Source organism: Carassius auratus, unplaced genomic scaffold (genome assembly GCF_003368295.1).
Source record: "Carassius auratus strain Wakin unplaced genomic scaffold, ASM336829v1 scaf_tig00215236, whole genome shotgun sequence".
NCBI lineage: Eukaryota > Metazoa > Chordata > Actinopteri > Cypriniformes > Cyprinidae > Carassius > Carassius auratus.
The window spans coordinates 635,695-653,650 of NW_020528000.1; the positions used below are offsets into that span (position 1 = coordinate 635,695).

A 17,956-nucleotide genomic window follows, 5' to 3' on the forward strand; every position below is an offset into this window, starting at 1 on the left:
TTTAGCACTGCTTTAAGAATTATGTAATCATTTCTCGACTAAATCTAAAACATCAGGACTGCTGCAATATGCAGCTCCCACTATGAACAGTTGATTTGATATGGCTTTGAGCGTTGTGTTTAGTGCCAACGCTGAATTATGGGAACATTAGTTCATTTGTTTTCACATTGTGCTGCAAGCCAAAACGTCCCATTGCTTTTTGAGAAATTAGAAGAGTTTCCGCTTTTGCTGTGAGCTACGTATTACTGAATACATTTGGTTGCTAAGGAAAAAATAACATTTAGTAAAAACAACAACAAAAAAACTTATGTGTTCATACATAAGTACTATGTAAGTAATTAATGAAATAACACTGAAGTAGCAAATGCTGGTGTTTCTTCCAAAAAAAAAAAAAAAAAAAAAAAAAAAAACACCAATTGCACAATTCAGTCCTTGAATTGAACCATTTTTCCTTATTGGAGCTGCATAATGAAGGTTGAAGCATTGCACAGGTGCTGTGTGCAATTTTGTTCAACTTTAAAATATGTTCTAATATCCTAGCTTAATATGCAGAAACATCTTTAAATAAGCCATTGGTAAGCTGACTATCTAAAAAGTTGAAAAAAAAATATGTGCTCTGTTTGCTTGAATATCCCAACCTGGGGTTTGCTTCCCAAAAGTATCTTTAGCCAACTATGGTAGCAATTTCCGTTGTTGCGAACACAGTTCAACAATTCTGCATTTCCTGAAAATTAACTTTAGCAAACTTGTGTGACTGGAACTACAGCTCTTGACCTGTGGCTAGAAACACAGCTTATGTTAGTATGACATGTAGACTTAAATAGATCATGCTTTTGGACACAATAAGCATGCAAACATGCAAAACATTCTCTACATTTCTTTTCTTCACGTGATTTATGATAGTTGAAATACTGGTAATGTTACGATTCAGTATCTGAGTGAATAAATTTAGATTACAAACATACAAGTGCATCTCAATAAATTATAATGTCATGGAAAAGTTCATTTATTTATAATGACTCATAACTCTAATTGTTAAACTCATGTATTAAATAAATTCAGTGCACACAGACTGAAGTAGTATACGTCTGTTTTTTTTTTAATTGTGATGATTTTGGCTCACATTTAACAAAAGTTCAAAAGTTCAAAATTACTGAAATAAATGAACTATTCCATGACATTCAAATTTATTGAGATGCACCTTTAAGCACAGAAAACAGTTGAAAACAGGAAACTATATAATGGCTCCTATATTTATGTTTAGTTATGTAACTTTAATGGCATAAAAAAGACCTATACATTGCCATTAACGTAAAATTACTAAACCTAAACATAGGAGCCTGATAAAAATGTTAAAATGCTTTAAAATAAATTTCAGATGGCACTTCGATGCTTAATTTCCAACAATAAATAATAACAATAATTTTTAAGAAAACATTCTATATCTTTCATCACATTAAGTGACAGCTTAACCACCTGCGTGTGTCTGGAGTAGGATTGTCTATTTATCAGCCAATAGCAAATAAAGGGAGCATTCCGTATGCTCCAACCTGTCCTCCAACCAATACGCTTGTATAGTTCGTTTGTCCAAATCCCTGAAATACGACCCATCAGAGCGTATACTACAATTGCGCCCCTATCGGCAAAAGGTCATTTTCATAGTAATGTTTTGCACTCTTTTATTTGCCCTCTGGTTTGCGTTTCATGCAGCTCAGTTGGTAGATTATTGCGTTATACCTTGCTATGTAATCATGCTATCATGGGTTCAATCCCAGGGAACGTACGTACGTGCGTGCACTCAAGTTTATGTTGACTGCAAGATTCTAAGTTAGGGTACAAGCTAATTGACATTCAGTTACTTGCTAGCGTAGCATTCTATCATCCTGGGTAACACATACTATCACCAGTTAATACTATTTTTCCCAGGGGGCAAGGAACTCGACCGGAAGTTGAAGTCGGGTGGGGGCTGCCATCTTTTAGCAGAACTTCACTTGCGTTAGCATTCCCATTGACTGGCATTCATTTTGGCGTCACTTTGACAGCGAATAACTTTACATCTGAGGCATTTAAAGACTCCGTTTGTCCATTATTTATTTCTAAAGATACACGACAATGTATAAAGGGCTCCATTACCTTCTATGTCACATTATGGCCCCGTATAAACAGTTTTTGTAAAAAATAGGCTAACGATTGCGTCATAACCACTCGTCTCTCTGTCACATTACCGTACAGACAGGAGGAGAAGCTCGCAGGCAATTAACTTAATATGGCGTACTGGCGTTACATTTTAAAATACTATACAAAATAATTAATCAGAATACTTACTCCTGCTCACTCACGACAAAGAACTCCCCGCTCAAGCTCGCCGTCTCTGCAGGATTAACGATGGCAGTTTGCACGCACAGCCACTTAGAAGATTTACATCTGTCAGACAGGTTGATGACGTCGTCAAGCTTCGTTTGAGCTAAAAATGGGCTTCACTTGTCTCAATTGAGTTCCAACGGGGTCGCTGTGTCCATTTCTTTTACTGTCTATGATTTTTCCACAGTAGAATCTGCATTTGAAAGCCTGGTCAGTCACTACTGCTGGTCTATTTGTGTGGCTAGCTAGTTATTTTGCCTACACTCTGACTCTGCTTTATGAAAAAGCTTCTTATGTTCCCTTTCTTCTTCTTGGGTGTCATCTACAAAGTACAATAAGGGGCAAAAAACCCCCGGAATATTAAAATATTTTAACCCTGGCCTTTGTATGTGGCAGAGAGACAGCCCTGGTAATTTACCGTCGGCGTCGTCAACATGCGCGCACGCACGCACGCACACACACACACACACCACCCGCTCGCTGCTAGTGCAAACACAAAAGTAGTCCCGGCCCGCGCGTGTAGCCTGTCGGCTACCCCGCCGCCAATCAAACTACAGCGTTTCTTGTACTATCGTCGTCCTGGCCGTTAGAATCGATCCAAATAACAGTGCAAAGAAATCAAATAGCAGTTCAAAGGAGCTTGCTAAATATTGGTGGGGACAAATTAGTCATCTCAAAATATTGATAGGGACTAGTACCTAGCGTCTCCCCGAAACATGGGAAATACTGTGAGATCGGTGTAAAACGCCCATACATTGCATTTAAATAAACATGCGTTTTGATTGGTAATGACATTACACGTCAATTCATGACGACAGACGCAATGGGATACTGTCATTATTTTTAAGCCTGGTAGAGAGCGCTGAACTTTAAAACTTAAATATAGGTCGTAATAAATGCTTGCACAAACGACCTATATGGTGTTTTTTTTTGTTGGAGAACAGGCTCATATATGCATATATATATATATACTGTATATATTTGGTAATTAATAAATACAACATAATTTTTAATTGTGGTTATCCCAGTGCTCTGATAAACAATTAAGTGAAAATGTGGTGACTGGTTCTTTAACATTGTTAGCTACTATTACATAAAATTCTTCAAAATAAACGGTACGGTTCACAAAACTATTCCTTTTGTCCCACTATGTCTGCCACATATCTCATTTCAAATGGAAATTAAGTCTCTGGTGCCTAAGTTAAACATTTACCATGGTGTGTAGGTCGTAGTAAGGTATATACGGGTCGTTTGTGCAAATAACTTTTCTTTTTAAGGTAAGAAGATTCTACTGCCTTGTAGAGCAGAAAGTCCTCTGAAATGAACAAAACTGACTATCCCTATTCACCAAAGCTCTGAGAGGAAGCTGTAATTAGCAAAGTGTGAACAGTAGCAGCTGAATTAAACTCATAATGATAGACATATTAAGCCCAAGGCAAATGTTTTATTAATTTGTTTCAGGAGATTTTGGCATGTCTTGTTAGGAAGCTGTTATGTTGCTAATTGAAGTCTGAGTGAGGTTGAGATTGTAAAGTGGCATGAGGAAGTAGGAATCGTTTTTCATTGACAGCTCAATGAATATCACATTGAGTGCAATTATGCAAAGAAGATGAGCTAATACAGCTGGATTTAAAATATTATTCAAATTGTGGCTGATTGTGAACTCTAAACTATCTTTTAACATGCTACAAGAAATTCAGTCTGACTTCAATTTCAGCACTAATCTCAAATGAATGGTATTTAGTTTCAAGCGTGATTTGTACAAGTGTTTGGTGGTGTTTGTACAAGTACCTTATTACGACCTATATTTACGTTTTAAAGTTCAGCGCCCTCTAGCGGGAGTAAAAATGATGACAGTATTGTGTTGCGTCTGATGTCATGAAATGACGTATAATTGTCATTACCTATTAAAATGTGCATTTATTTAAATGCAATGTGTGGACTTTTTACACCGATCTCACAGTAATCTGTACATATTTTACAAGGTGGCTTATTCGTTCGAATGACCACACCTAACCCCACTCTAAACCTATCCCTCACAGAAATCATGCAAAATCATGATTTTTAGAGCATATACATTTTATGAGCATGAATTCCAAATTAGCAGTATTTGCTTTAGTGAAATCTCAGCTCACAAAGCAACAAGCGTTTGCTATTAATGAACCTACACTGTGGCCTAAACACTCACACTAAAGGAATTCTGTAAAAATGGGTTACACCTGTTAATAATGTCATATGTTTGCACTTTCTCGGATGCAGCAGACTAGCAATAGCCAGTGATAATGATGCAGCAATGATGTCATCGCTTTTAGTTCCTGGTTAAACTGGGTTTCAGATGGTTTGTGAATAAGATGCAGGTTCAAAACCATGTGCAAATGTGATACAACTGTGAGTTCTCTCCATTGAGCTGCCAGTCCAAAATTTCCTGATCCTTCAACCTACCGTTGCTAGAGATTTCTGGCTCGTGTTCTTTGGGAACACATTTGTTTGTCTCTTCTGTCTCATGTGGCCAATAATTTTTCAATGGCCTGTGAATTTCAGAAGTCTGATGGCATTTAAAGCTCTCCTAATGAACTCTCCCAAACTGTCATTGCCAGTCAGGCCTCGAGAGATATAAAGCTGACTAGGAATCATGCTTTCTTTTTTTCACTGTTCAGTGTTCATAATTGTTCCACTGTTTTCTCAATTCCCAAATGATTGTTGGTGGGAAAACCTTGAACGTCCGACTAACGTCTTTTCCATAACCCTGGAGCTTTACAACCTTGACATTCAACAATTTCAGCTTGACACATGGCTATTTTTTTTGTTAAGGCTATGCCATATTTTCCCCTCAGTTTGTGAGAATTTGATTGGAATTAGAGACGGGCTTGCCAAGCAAAAATTCTTGTCATTACGCTGTTGGGAAAGAGCTGTGCTCGTTCTTCATGACTTAGTCTCAATGGGTTTAACATCTTTCATTGTGACCATTCCTGTTCAAAACAGTTGCTTTAAACTTGACCTTCGGCTGTCTGCACTCATCGTTACATAATTTACCATAGTTGACAGCCAAGAAATATATATGGCTTCATGAACAGCCCTCAACCAGACAGCTGACAGAAAGATTTGTGGATTTGGTCAACAAACTGAGTTTTAAACAGTCTTCTAGGCTACTTGAATGTGAATGGTGTCTTAGTACTACACTGCAAATAGTTATTTTTTCTCACAAAGTGAGAATACTTGATAAACACATATGATGCTTTTGAGAGAAAAATCTGGGATCTCCTTGGTGAAAAATAAGTATACTTTAACATACTTTAAAAAAGAGTACTTATTACGTATTACATCAGTGTTTTCTCACACTTAACTGCATGTTAATTGCAATTAAATATTAATTTATTCGTTTAAATGTATATTAAATGCAATTAGTTGATTTTGCTACATCTTTACTTGGCATTGTGTAATTACTATTGTAATAGTTGAAATATTAAAATGAAGAATATAAATAAAAAGGGTTTTCACGACACAGTTTTCATCAATCCGGAAGTCAGCCATTTTGGAGGCACTGAACACAAACAATGCCACTGAACGCAAATTTGCTAATTATTGCTGCCGAAAAATGGTCGAGTTTTGGTCTGTACTAATCGGTCGCATAGGTTAAAAAACATTTTCGAGTTCTGTCAAAAGTTAAAGAGAAGAGAGCAAAAAAGGGATTAAAAAAGGAGTTTTTGGTTGAGAAAGGTACAGTTACAGCACTTGTGTAAATGAAGCATCGACTATGCCTTAAATGTTGACGTAGTTAACTGTGGCTACATTCACACTGTTAGTCCAAATACGATTATCTTTGTATCCGAATGGAATCTGATCTAAAATGATGTCCACACTGTATATCACAACTGTTCAGATATGATTTGTGTGTCCATGCAGCTCTTTGGCAATACGGGAATGACGTTGCGTTGATGGAGGTGTTTACATTTGCGATAGATATGTTGTTTTATTGGAATTTTACAACGTGGAAATGTGTTGCCGATGCGCTGGACTACTTCGTCTTGAGCTGCAGAACTGTAGGAGGCTGGTATGTAACGTTACAGCTTTTTTTTCCGCATTGCGCTGGTTTCAAAAATAATAATTGTCTGCTCGTCCGGTGTTCTGTCCATTTGTCCTACGCTGTCAGATTTTCCTACCTCCCATTCAAACAGTGGGTAGTACAATTCGACAACGAAAAATGCTACCCCTAATGATACACCTACCACAACCCTAAACCTACCCTTACAGTACTGCAAATACAGTAATCATGTGTTATATTTGCGGTTGTAGCTAGAAGGGATACAGTTACAGGAAACAAACAATAAATATTATTTTCAACCAATTATATTGCGTTTTTATTAAAGTCTACATCTACCCCAACCCTAAAACTACCGTAATGCAGATACATTAAATATCATTGTTAAGCACGAGAAAAAGGACGCGGTATTGATGTGCGCATGCGCAATAAACCTTGGTGGGAAAATCTGACGGGTAGGATAAAATGTCAGGACACCGGCACTCTGCAAGAACAAAACCTTGTTTCGGCAGCCACTTTAAGCATGTTCCCTATAACATAATTATTCTATAATACTACGTATTCAACAGCTGCTCGGGTCCACATTTTAAGCCTGCTGGAGCACATTAAGCAGCAGCAGGACCAGCTGGTGTCCAAGGTCAATCACCTGAGCAGCAGGTTGCTCAAGAACCAGAGTATCCTGAATGCATTCAGCTGCCCATCGAATCACTGGAAGCGGTGGATAAGCTTTATGAAAAAATTCATTTACACATGTATATGGTTGATGAGCTGATGCTTTAACTCTAGGCTACCTCTCTAAACCACAAACGCCTTCTTTAATCACTTTTTTTGCTCTCTTCTCTTTAACTATTGACAGAACTCGAAATGTTTTTAACCAATGCGACCGAGTAGTACAGACCAAAACTCGACCATTTTTCAGCAGCAATAATCAGTCAAATTTGCGAGTCCGTTCAGTGGCATTGTTTACGTTCTGTGCCGACTTCCGGATTGATGACGCGTCGTGAAAACCCTCTATGGTTAAAGTGTACTGCTTAATGAACTCACAAGCATTTATGGTGAACTAAAATATAACATCATTTATATTGAAGCTTGTCAATTGCATTTAAATACAATTGAAATCACACATTTATAACGACACAGTTGCAATTTACAGTAGTAGATTTAAACTATATTAACTCTAAATGTAATATCTAAATAGTACACTATATATTATCAAGTGCTTCATATGTATTTTAATCAACACAATGAGTGTACTCATTTAAAAGATGACAAAAGATTATTAAATTATTTTAATGTTATCTCTATACAGGAGCATTTTGCAAACTTAAAATAATTTTTTTTTTGAAGCAAAAGTAGCTCATAAAACTGCAATTTATCCAGCACAAAAAGTACTTTTTTCCCATAGTGTAGTGTTGCAAAATGCTACATTGTTGTTTTTGCTTTATTGTTTTGCATGTGCAACTCTGCAGCTGAATAAATAGAGTGCATAATTAAATATCCAAAGCTGTCTTCTCTGCTCCATTTGTATGTAGCTTTGGTAAAATTAATTCATGCTTTAGTGAATTGGTTTGTTTGAATGCTTTGTGTAATTAATTTACTTTCCCTGTGCTGTTGGTTAAGAAATATTTAGACTAGAAATTAGATTAGATGTTTAGAAATGTCCATATGTTTTTGATTTGATTAAATGCATTTTCTGTTTAGACTCCTTCAAGTCTGATTTGCTCATATGACAAGAAAATTCCTTTATATAGTAAAAAAGAACAAGAAAAAAAAAATGGTCCTGAATTTTACTTTAAAATAGTTTTCACGTAGAAATTACTAGTAAATGTAATGAATGATTACAAGAAAATGACTAGTAACACATTGGAAGCAAGAAATCTTGAAGTGGAAAGGCTGAAATAGTGTTTTCTTGTAAAACACACTCCAATTATCTGTTTTATTGACAACTACAGAAAATATTGTTTTACAGTGTGCTCCAAAAAGTGAAACAAAATACAAGAGTCAAATTCTCCTTAATTGCATGTGTTAAACTTACTATACATTTCCAAGTCATTATACAAACATACTGTCTGCCTGCCATGATTAACCAATGAGAATCAAGAATTACAGAGCACCACAATAACATCAAACAAGCAAACAAGATTTGATGTTCAGGCTGTAATTAAAGATTAATGGAGCTTCGGAAAGTAAAAAAAAATAAAATAAAAAAAATAAAAGCAAATATAAGCTATAGATCTGCGTTCCTGTATATGTTATAAATCAGAAACCTGGTGTGTGAGATTTAATAATATTTGAGCATAGATAATGCAAAGATAACACCGCTGCAAAGAGGAGAACACAAAATTAGGCTTTTTGGAATGAGGAAATATTCCAGCTAGTGGAAACTTGGTAGTGAGCGTGACTAACACCATTCATTCAGATCTTAACAAAACCAAAGTTCATCGTTACATCATCTGTTTGCAGGATTTATCATCAAACATCTCTTCCAATTATGTGGAGGTGAAAGCATGTAAGATGGCTTCAGATCACTGTCTACAGGTTGTTACTAATGAGTGTTTATGGCTGCAGGAAATGGACTCTAAAGCCATACAAGCATTCATGCTGAGCAGCTTGTGAGTGCCAACAGAATGACTCAGGCTAGAAGTTCACGCAGACACGACTGGCTAGACACGCTCTGGAGAGGTGCGTGATAATTCTTCTTAGGCCACACACAGCGTAAATGTGAGAGGTTGTAGGAGATCCCATAGATCTCAAGGCTGTAAATCCAATGTGTAATTCTTTTTGTGAGATGCTACCAAGAAGTCACACATAATGCTTTATATAAGCACACTGACAGACACTAGGAAGAAAGTCTACCAGCTGAATGCACACACTGATGAAAGCAATCACAAATCCTAAGAGAGAAAGCACACTTGCAACGTCTGAGATGGATGCAGTTTGCAGAGTGCCGTTAGGTGTTTTTTGAGCTACAAGCATTTTGAACCTTTGAACATTTAGAAAATCATGGATTATTTAATGTCTTATAGACGATACAAACACACTAAAGTAGATATTTTATTTTATTTTAAGTCATGAAATTTGTGATTAGTCGTTTACATCACATCTCAAATTATGTTTTTTTTTAAATAATAATCTGATGTGGAAAAATCAGTTTTTCTTTTTTTTCAGTTCTTTATATTGTTAAGTGTAAATAGTGTATACTAAACACCCCCCCCCCCGCCCCCAATAACAGAGCTTTTAAAAAGTGTCAATTGTGGCAGAAATGATGTTGAATTTGTGTATTTTTTTTAAATTAATAGAGTTAATTTTTTTTACACAAACAAATGTTTTATGCTCATTTTGTTTGGATTATCATATGTGAACCTGGAGCACAAAACCAGTCTTAAGTCGCTGTGGTATATTTTTTGCAATAGCCAAAAATACATTGTATGGGTCAAAATGATCAATTTTTCTTTTATGCCAAAAATCATTAGGATATTAAATAAAGATCATGGAATATGTAGATATTTTGTAAATTTCCTACTGTAAAAATAAATAAAATATGTGTAATCATTATTAATATGCAATTCTGAGGACTTAATTTTAAATTTATATAATTAAAATATATATATATAAATTTCCCTAATGTAAGAAAAAGAAAAGCTGAAATCTGTTAGTTCTAATTAATTTCAATCTCTGTGATCTAAAATTTTCCAAAATTGAAGTCACACTCAATTACTGATCTTTTGGATGCAAAAGATGCATGATTTATCCATTTTATTAAACTGCTGTACAACTGTTCAGTCAATTTGTGACTTAATTTCCAATGTTCCAGTTTTGTCTGCAATTTCCCATTTGATAAAACCAGTGGTGTATAAAGTACCTGAAAAGCATACTCAAGTAAAAGTACTGATATCTCACCAGAAAAGGACTTTGGTAGAAATTGATGTCACCATTTAAAATATTACCTGAGTAAAAGTCTTAAAGTATGTGATATTTATTATACTTAAGTACAAAAAGTATTTTTTTAAATCTTAAATGTACGGTGGCCGAGAGGGGTCAACGCTACAACTTAAGAAAACACATGCAAATTGAAAAAAACATCAGCAAATGAAGAAAACATCTTCATCAGTTTGACAACACAAGTGTTGCAAATCATCACAACACATGCATATAACGAAACGCGCTGCAAAATATTGTCCGATCCTAATAAACCATTAATCAATTTAATAATTTAACACATCCATTGCTCAGAGCAATGCACATCATCGATATTGCACATCATTACAACAACACTTACCATATTATCGCGGACTCGAATTGAGTGGGAAATGAAATCATGCACAGTTGTGCATGGCGCGCGCTTGTTCGCACATGAGCAAAGGTGTTTTTAGGAGTCTAAACTTGCAAATGCCAGACTCAGATTCGTTACATTACACCACTGGATAAAACACATTTCTAAAATCATTCGAATGTACATTTTGTACATGATTATGATGGAATATTTGTACTTAAAAAAAAAAAAATTGCCCATTTAAAATGAAGTGGTGAAAGTGATTAAACATGGTCAAAAAGAAATTGTGATAAAAACAACGTCCATGGACACATTATGCAACAACCACCAATGTACACAGTGAAAGCGAGCCATACATTAATCTACACAGTAAATATTCTCACAGCTGTCTGGATCATCTTTTGATCTAAAACATGAAATTACTTGTCTACTTCCCCACCTGCAGTAGCAAAAGACAAAGTAGGAACATAAAGTCAGGGCCCACGAGGGGAAGGTGGTTGCGGCAAGTTCAAAGCCTGCTGATCATTTGTGTCTGTTCTGTGTATGTTTTGGAGACAACCTCATGTAGAAGCAAGCACAGCAAAACATGTCATATGTCTATGAAATCAAAACACATAATACAGTGAGTATCATGCTCTGCGGTTGAGCTGAAATTAGGGCATATCACATCTGTTAAGCAAACTTCTCCCAATTGTTATTTTAGTGGCGATTGTTGATCTAAAATGAGTCATTAGTTATTTGTGTACATAAGTCTACAACCTCAGCTCAAGGATTGGATGAAGCATGCTCGCTTATTAGCTGAACGAAAGGGAAGATTCAGATCTGTGAGATGCGTAGACTTAACCTTGAACATGCAGTAAGAAAAATAATGTTTGCAAACCATAAAAGGACATAAAGTATGAACAGTGCACAAAGGTCTAAAAGCCTGAGACCACATCAAAATATCTGGGATTTAAATGAAAAGTTAAACATGGACATAAACAAAGTTGTAGATTAAAACTTTAAAACAAAGAAATCTTGTGATGCAAAACAAATAGGAAATATTTCAGAATCTGTACTATTTCTACAGTTGTGTTCAAAATTATTCAACCCCCTTGACTTGCAAGACAATTTGCTGTGGAGGATAACATTTTATGAAATAAATTCAACAAAGGCATCAGTAAAGTATTAGAGAAAGTTTGTTAATACACTTTTGAGTGATTCTGAGAATGGAACATTGATGAATCATGATAAAATTCGAATTGGCTCTTAACATTCATGTTCAAAATTATTCAACCCCCTTTGTGCAGAATCTTTTATTATTTAAAATCACCAATAAACGCTGTCCGTAAGTGTTTAGAAGCTTCTGTCACTTCTCTACTACAGTTTTGGCTCATTCCACACCTGAAAAAGCTTTCAGATCACTGATAATCTTTGGATTTCACATTGCCACTGCTTTCTTCAAATTTAACCAGATATTTGAAATGAGAATTAAGCCTGGAGACTGAACAGATCACTCAACTACATTCTATGACTGATCCCTGAACCAAGCAGAAGTAGATTTGAATGTGTACTTTGGGATGACTGGCCTGCAGGAAAGTCCATTGATCATCAGCTTCAGTCTTTGCACCAAAGACATCACAATTATTGTCAAAATGGCCTGACACTTTAAAGAATCCATGATGTCCTTCATACCGTCATGATTTCCACTTCCTTCTACAGTAAAGAAACCCCATAACAGGACTGATCCACCTCCAAGTTTGAGGATGGAGATGGTGTTCTTCTGCTTATTAGCCAAAAAGTTCCAGTTTGGTCACATCACTCCATAAAACATTCCTCCAGAGCTCCACAGGTCTACACAGATGAATTTTATCAAGTTCAAGTTGGCTTTTTGTTCTTCTTGATCAGGGGTGGTATTTATCAAGATGTCTCAGCATGAAGGCAATACTTGTCTAGTGTTCTTCTGACACACTGCTTTGGTTTTCCTCCTTTCATCGGGTCATCTTGCAAGTCTTTGGCTGTACATTGCAGGTTTTTTCTCAGTTGCTCTGATTAAACATTTTATGATATTGTGCGTTTTTTTCCACACCCTCAAAGGTTTTCTGGTAAAACACACTTTAAGCTAAGATATAAGGCTGAGAGCTGTGTCTCTAGGATTTTTCAATGTCTTGGAAATCTTCATATAGCCTTAGCCTTTCTAAAGTACTACGATATTTCTTCTCTTTTGCTTTTGTGAGATCTCTGTTGATATTTTTGCTACTCAACTTCAACACATGCATGGGCTGTAACAGTTCAAGCTAATTCTGTTTTTAATAGAGTTTCTAAAGGCTTAATTGTGTTTTGAGACTGTTTTATTCCCCACCATGCAAATAAGTGGTTTAAAAACAGCAATGTTGAATAGGGGTTGAATAATTATGACATAGCAGTATTAATAAAAAATCTTATAACTCAAATATATTACATTATATATTGACAATATCACTTTTAATATAGATAGATGCTAGTTTTATTATATCCTGGATCTTCAGAAAAGCTTGTATTTGTAAAGTACTGCAGTCTCTAGGGGGTTTAATAATTTTGAACACAACTGTATGTCACTAATCAAATATTTGTGAAGGGCATGTGAACCCTTTTTACATACCTGTTCTCATGGCAAATACGTACCTGGGGGCACGTTTTCGCAAGACACGAAATACGTGCCAATAAGTACATTTCACTGCAGTTTCCAAAAATGAACACTAGAGGTAGTAAACTTCTGAAACCTTTTATTAATTGTCACACAAATTTAAAGAGTTTTGATTAATAAAGTGTCATTTTCGCACAATAACTTGAAGAATATCATGTTATGACTTCAAAACAATATTAATATGCTGGGAGATTTCAAAACTGATAGTCCCTAATGTGTACCAGAAGCAACGTAATAAAAACAAAGCAATACGTTCCTAGATAAACATAATAAAAACGTGTCAGGGTTCATGTACTGAAGCCTTGTTTTTAGCGCTACTCAGTGGACATTTCTCTTTGAAACTGCTGTGAAACGGTAGGTAAATCCGTAGGTAAATCTGGTGTTGCAGAAATGTACCCAGAGGTATGTATTTCCCATGAGACTGGGTTACTTTTTACACAGACAAATACATGTTCATAATTCTTAAGAATAAATTATGAATAAAATGAAATGCCACCCTACACTATATCAAAACTATAGTTGCCCATTAAGCATCTTCCGTTTTCTTACATTCACAATTTTCAAACAGTTTCAGTCAGCAAAGCAATTGTATGTAAATCAATCCATCAAATCAGTCATTTTGATATTTCATCATTACACAATTCATCATTAATAGCACTGATGCGTGAAAATCATAAAATGGGTGGCGAAAACAATTCTCGCTGAATTCGATTCAACGTTTCATTGAAATTTCTGTGCTGATGTATAATTTTGGTCACACTTTAGTTTGGGGACCGATTCCCACTATTAATTAACTATTAACTATGACTTTTGACTAAATTAACTACTAATTTGCTACTTATTAATAGTAAGGTAAAATATGGTCAGTCAGAACAAGGCAATAATATGTGTTTTATAAATAGTAATAAACAGCCAATATACTAGCAATATGCATAAAAAAACTAGTTAATAATGAAAATTGATCCCTAAATTAAGTGTAACCATCATTTTAAATATAGAAAGTTACAAGTATTTTCACTATACTCAAATTTTTTTAACCCCACTGTAAGTTGGAAAACAAAAATATGAGCTCAGTTATGATACAGAAAAAACAACAACAACCAATTCAAATGAAAACCATAGCTTGACAAAGAATTTTATGATGTATTTGGAACAGAGGAATAATATCCTAAAAACATTTAGATTGAAATTGCATCAGGGTTTTAAACTGGAAATATATTTTTAGACTGAGTTTATAGGCTTCTTGCGAATGTTTCCAAGGTTCATGAATACATTCAAGCATCTGTCTGGGCATGTAAACAATCCTCTTCTCCGTACAAAGATTTTTTTTTTTTTTTTTACATTTGAACATTATTGCATGATCTAACTGTACTCAGAGAAAGCACTTGGGTTAAATGACTCTGTCAAACTATAAATGATGGCATTGCAATAATCTACCAAAAATGAATGTAATAACCTATACCAACAGTCATGCATGTCAAGCACATGTTTTTGTTATTTATTAGCATTTCTGTACTGACTTTGATAGATTTCAGCATCGTACCTCATTTTAAAATCATTCTATTAATTTATCACTCAAATGTTGCGTGAATCACCATGGGAACAATTTTCAAGCTCATGTGTGGCCATAGGGGCATTACATCTTGCTCTCTGTCAAAAGTCAGTCTTCTCTGCACAAACAAACACGGCTTATCCCAAACAGAAGCACTCCAAAGCAAGCTTAAATACTCATAAAACTGTCTTGGCAGTGCGTACAAGAGCCCCACGGCTGTCCTAACTCTGAAATCCATCAGAAGATACTATATGTTCTAGATAATTTCAGCCAGGTGCCAGTGAGAGTCAAACAGGACCCCAGAGTGCATGTTTGTGTCGGGTTTCCAGGCTGAAAACAGCTATTGGTATGCAGAAGTATTTTAGGTAACACTTTAGTATAGGGACCAGTTCTTGCTATTAACTTGGCTGTTAGAATGTCTATTATTAACATATTGGCTGTTTATTAGTACTTAATAAAGCACCTATTGTACACATAAAGCACATATTCCACAACCCCAATTCTACGCAATATCCAATATCTATCTTAATAACCATTAACAAGAAGCAAATTAGGACTTTATTAAGGCAAAAGTCATAGTTAATGGTTTGTTAATAGCGAGAATTGGACCTCAAAATAAAATGTGATTGTATTTTGTCTGTGAATATGGGATGCTGGGTGAGTAAAACTAGATACACCTCATCTATTTGTTTGGCCAGATGGTTAATGTGCTCTTATTAAGCCGTATAGTTAATAGGTCATTTTATATATTCACGGCCAATAACGGGACTAAGCTATAGGTTCGAGTCATCGGCCTGGGTAACTTAAACACCCAGGGGAGTTGCTGGCAGTGGCCCACCTGCCTCATTAGAAACCCTCATTACCTCTCATTACCACAGCGGCACGCTACGCTACGTGAGCACAGATCTACAGAGAGAAACCTTTAATTCAGGCTCAATGGGAAACATGACCCTGCTCATGAATAATAATAGCCGACATCATTGTATGGAAGGAAAATAGCACTGTCCATCTGCCTCAGGACAAGAGAGCATCTGGGAATTCGAAAGGCTTCACTCACTCAGTGTCAAGTAAACGTTGGGCTCTATCCAAACCCACTTCAAGAGGGCCATCTACCTGCAATTGGACCTAGACACCCAGGGCAAGCCTATATGTATACAGTTCTGGGGGAATTTCAAAAGATACGTTACACAGTACATAATCACAGTATTTTTGTGCAGGCTTCAAGAGGGACTTTATCTTTTGCAGATGTTCACTGAATTGCCCAACCTGTTGTGGATGGTATTCATTACCTTATGTGTTAACAAAAAAATTAATGAATTGTATACCGGTATTCCAACTTTACTGATTTATTACATAATTCTGCCAAATATTCATAAAATTCCTCTGCTTGCTAAGCAGGTCTGTGTTAATTTCTTCCTCCCGTTTGTGTGTTCAGACTTCAACAGCGGTCCCAAAGCCGGCTGACATGCTAACCACAGCTCCTTCCCAGATGAAAATGATAAAAATCTGTAACGTGTTCCATGTCTCGGAGAGGAATGAAGCAACGATAGCGGGACCCTCCGGTTGCGTAACATGAGTGGTTTGATGGATAGATGGAAATAAAAAGTGAAAGGAGGAGTGAGCAAGAGGTTAGAGGTTTTAGGGGTCTCTAAATTAGGAAAGCATACTTCTCCAAAGTCGAGGGGTCTCAAGCACCTAGCAGACCTCTTAGTTTTTCTCTTCATGCTTCAATTTCATGTCATTTCACACCCCAGAACGCTTGAGTTTTCATAATACCACATGTTATTCTTATCCAAACCACACAATTTGGTTTGGAATTCATTCATTCTACCTCTCTCTCTCTCCCTCTTTTAAATCCCTTAACTTTTTGAGGTTTATGAAGTCAGCTCCACTTCTGTCGGTCCTCTCCCCTCCAGATACCATTTAGTATATCACTCAAGTTATTTTTTTTTCAATGCATGCATTACTTTTCTTTTCAGTAGCACCTTGAGTCTTCCTGTCATAGGATACAGGCTTATTTAAAAGCTTCTCTTTTGCTTGGTGACAGGTAGCAAGCATTCACGAGCATTCCTCGAATCTCATAATTCAAAACATCAGCACCCAGTGCTGCTTACCTCACAGATGCTCTCCTCTCAAGTTAGGGAAATGTCAAAAACCCAAGTTGATGGTATTCCAGCTCTCAAGCTCTACACAGGCTTATCCCAAATGCAAAATCAGCGTTACACAATGCAAGTATCCAGGTCCTGTGCCATCCACTCCAGCCCTGCTCCCACACTCTCTTAAGGGAAATTGATTGTTCTGAAAAAGTTGGAGTCCCACAGCTACTCCCCTGACCTCCACTACAGGAGCCAACAGGTCCTAGTGCCTCCCCTTTCCCTCCCTCCTTTCTCTCTTCACGTCTATAGGCTGCAGAAGCTGTTGCGTAGCGCTGAGAGTAACAGGAAAGTGGAGCTTTGTTTAGACCGTGTTCACGAGATGATTCACTGCCGTGATTTGCTTGGCCCGTATCAGCCATTCAGATCTTGACATTTCCCCAGTCCTGTTAGTCATCGTTGGAATCACTTTACCTCATTAGTTGTTTCAAACTCTCTCTTTTTTTTTTTTTTTTGTGAGTCATTTAGTCACAATCCAGTTTGCTCACTCTTGGATATTTGCATAATAAAATATGAGGCAGTTGTGTTGCAGATGCAGAAAATCAGAGGCAGAATAAAGGATTGACAGAAATGAAGTTTCTTTTTTTAGTACAACTCCCATGAACGAAACCACAAAGGAGAATAAAAAGCAGATGGAACTGCTTTGATCTGGGCTCCAACTAAAGTTCAGAGGCCCTGAATTGAATTGAATTTAAAGAAGAATTAGACTCACAGGAATTGCAGTTGACCGATTGCACTAAGTGAGTATGACATGAGGAGTTTTCTCATAGCGATCAAAAACCTGGTATTAATCATTTTGATGGAAATTCCCACATAGAAATGAACATCTCTTCAAATTAAAGATCATCCAGCGTTTCCATTGTTTTATTCATGTCCCTGTTGGGTTTTGAACTTAAAAGCATATATATAATGC

At 36.2% G+C, this 17,956-nt stretch overlaps 1 protein-coding gene across 2 annotated transcripts in view; it reads right to left on the reverse strand.

Annotated features, from left to right (window-relative positions):
* LOC113094066 (neurotrophin-7-like) overlaps positions 1-17,250 on the reverse strand; it is a 31,863-nt gene extending 14,613 nt beyond the window's left edge. For both annotated transcript variants that reach the window (XM_026259715.1, XM_026259714.1), the window contains exon 1: positions 17,005-17,250. The gene's annotated coding sequence lies outside the window, so the exon portion shown is untranslated. The remainder of the gene's footprint in view (positions 1-17,004) is intronic.
* Positions 17,251-17,956: the final 706 nt, after the last annotated feature.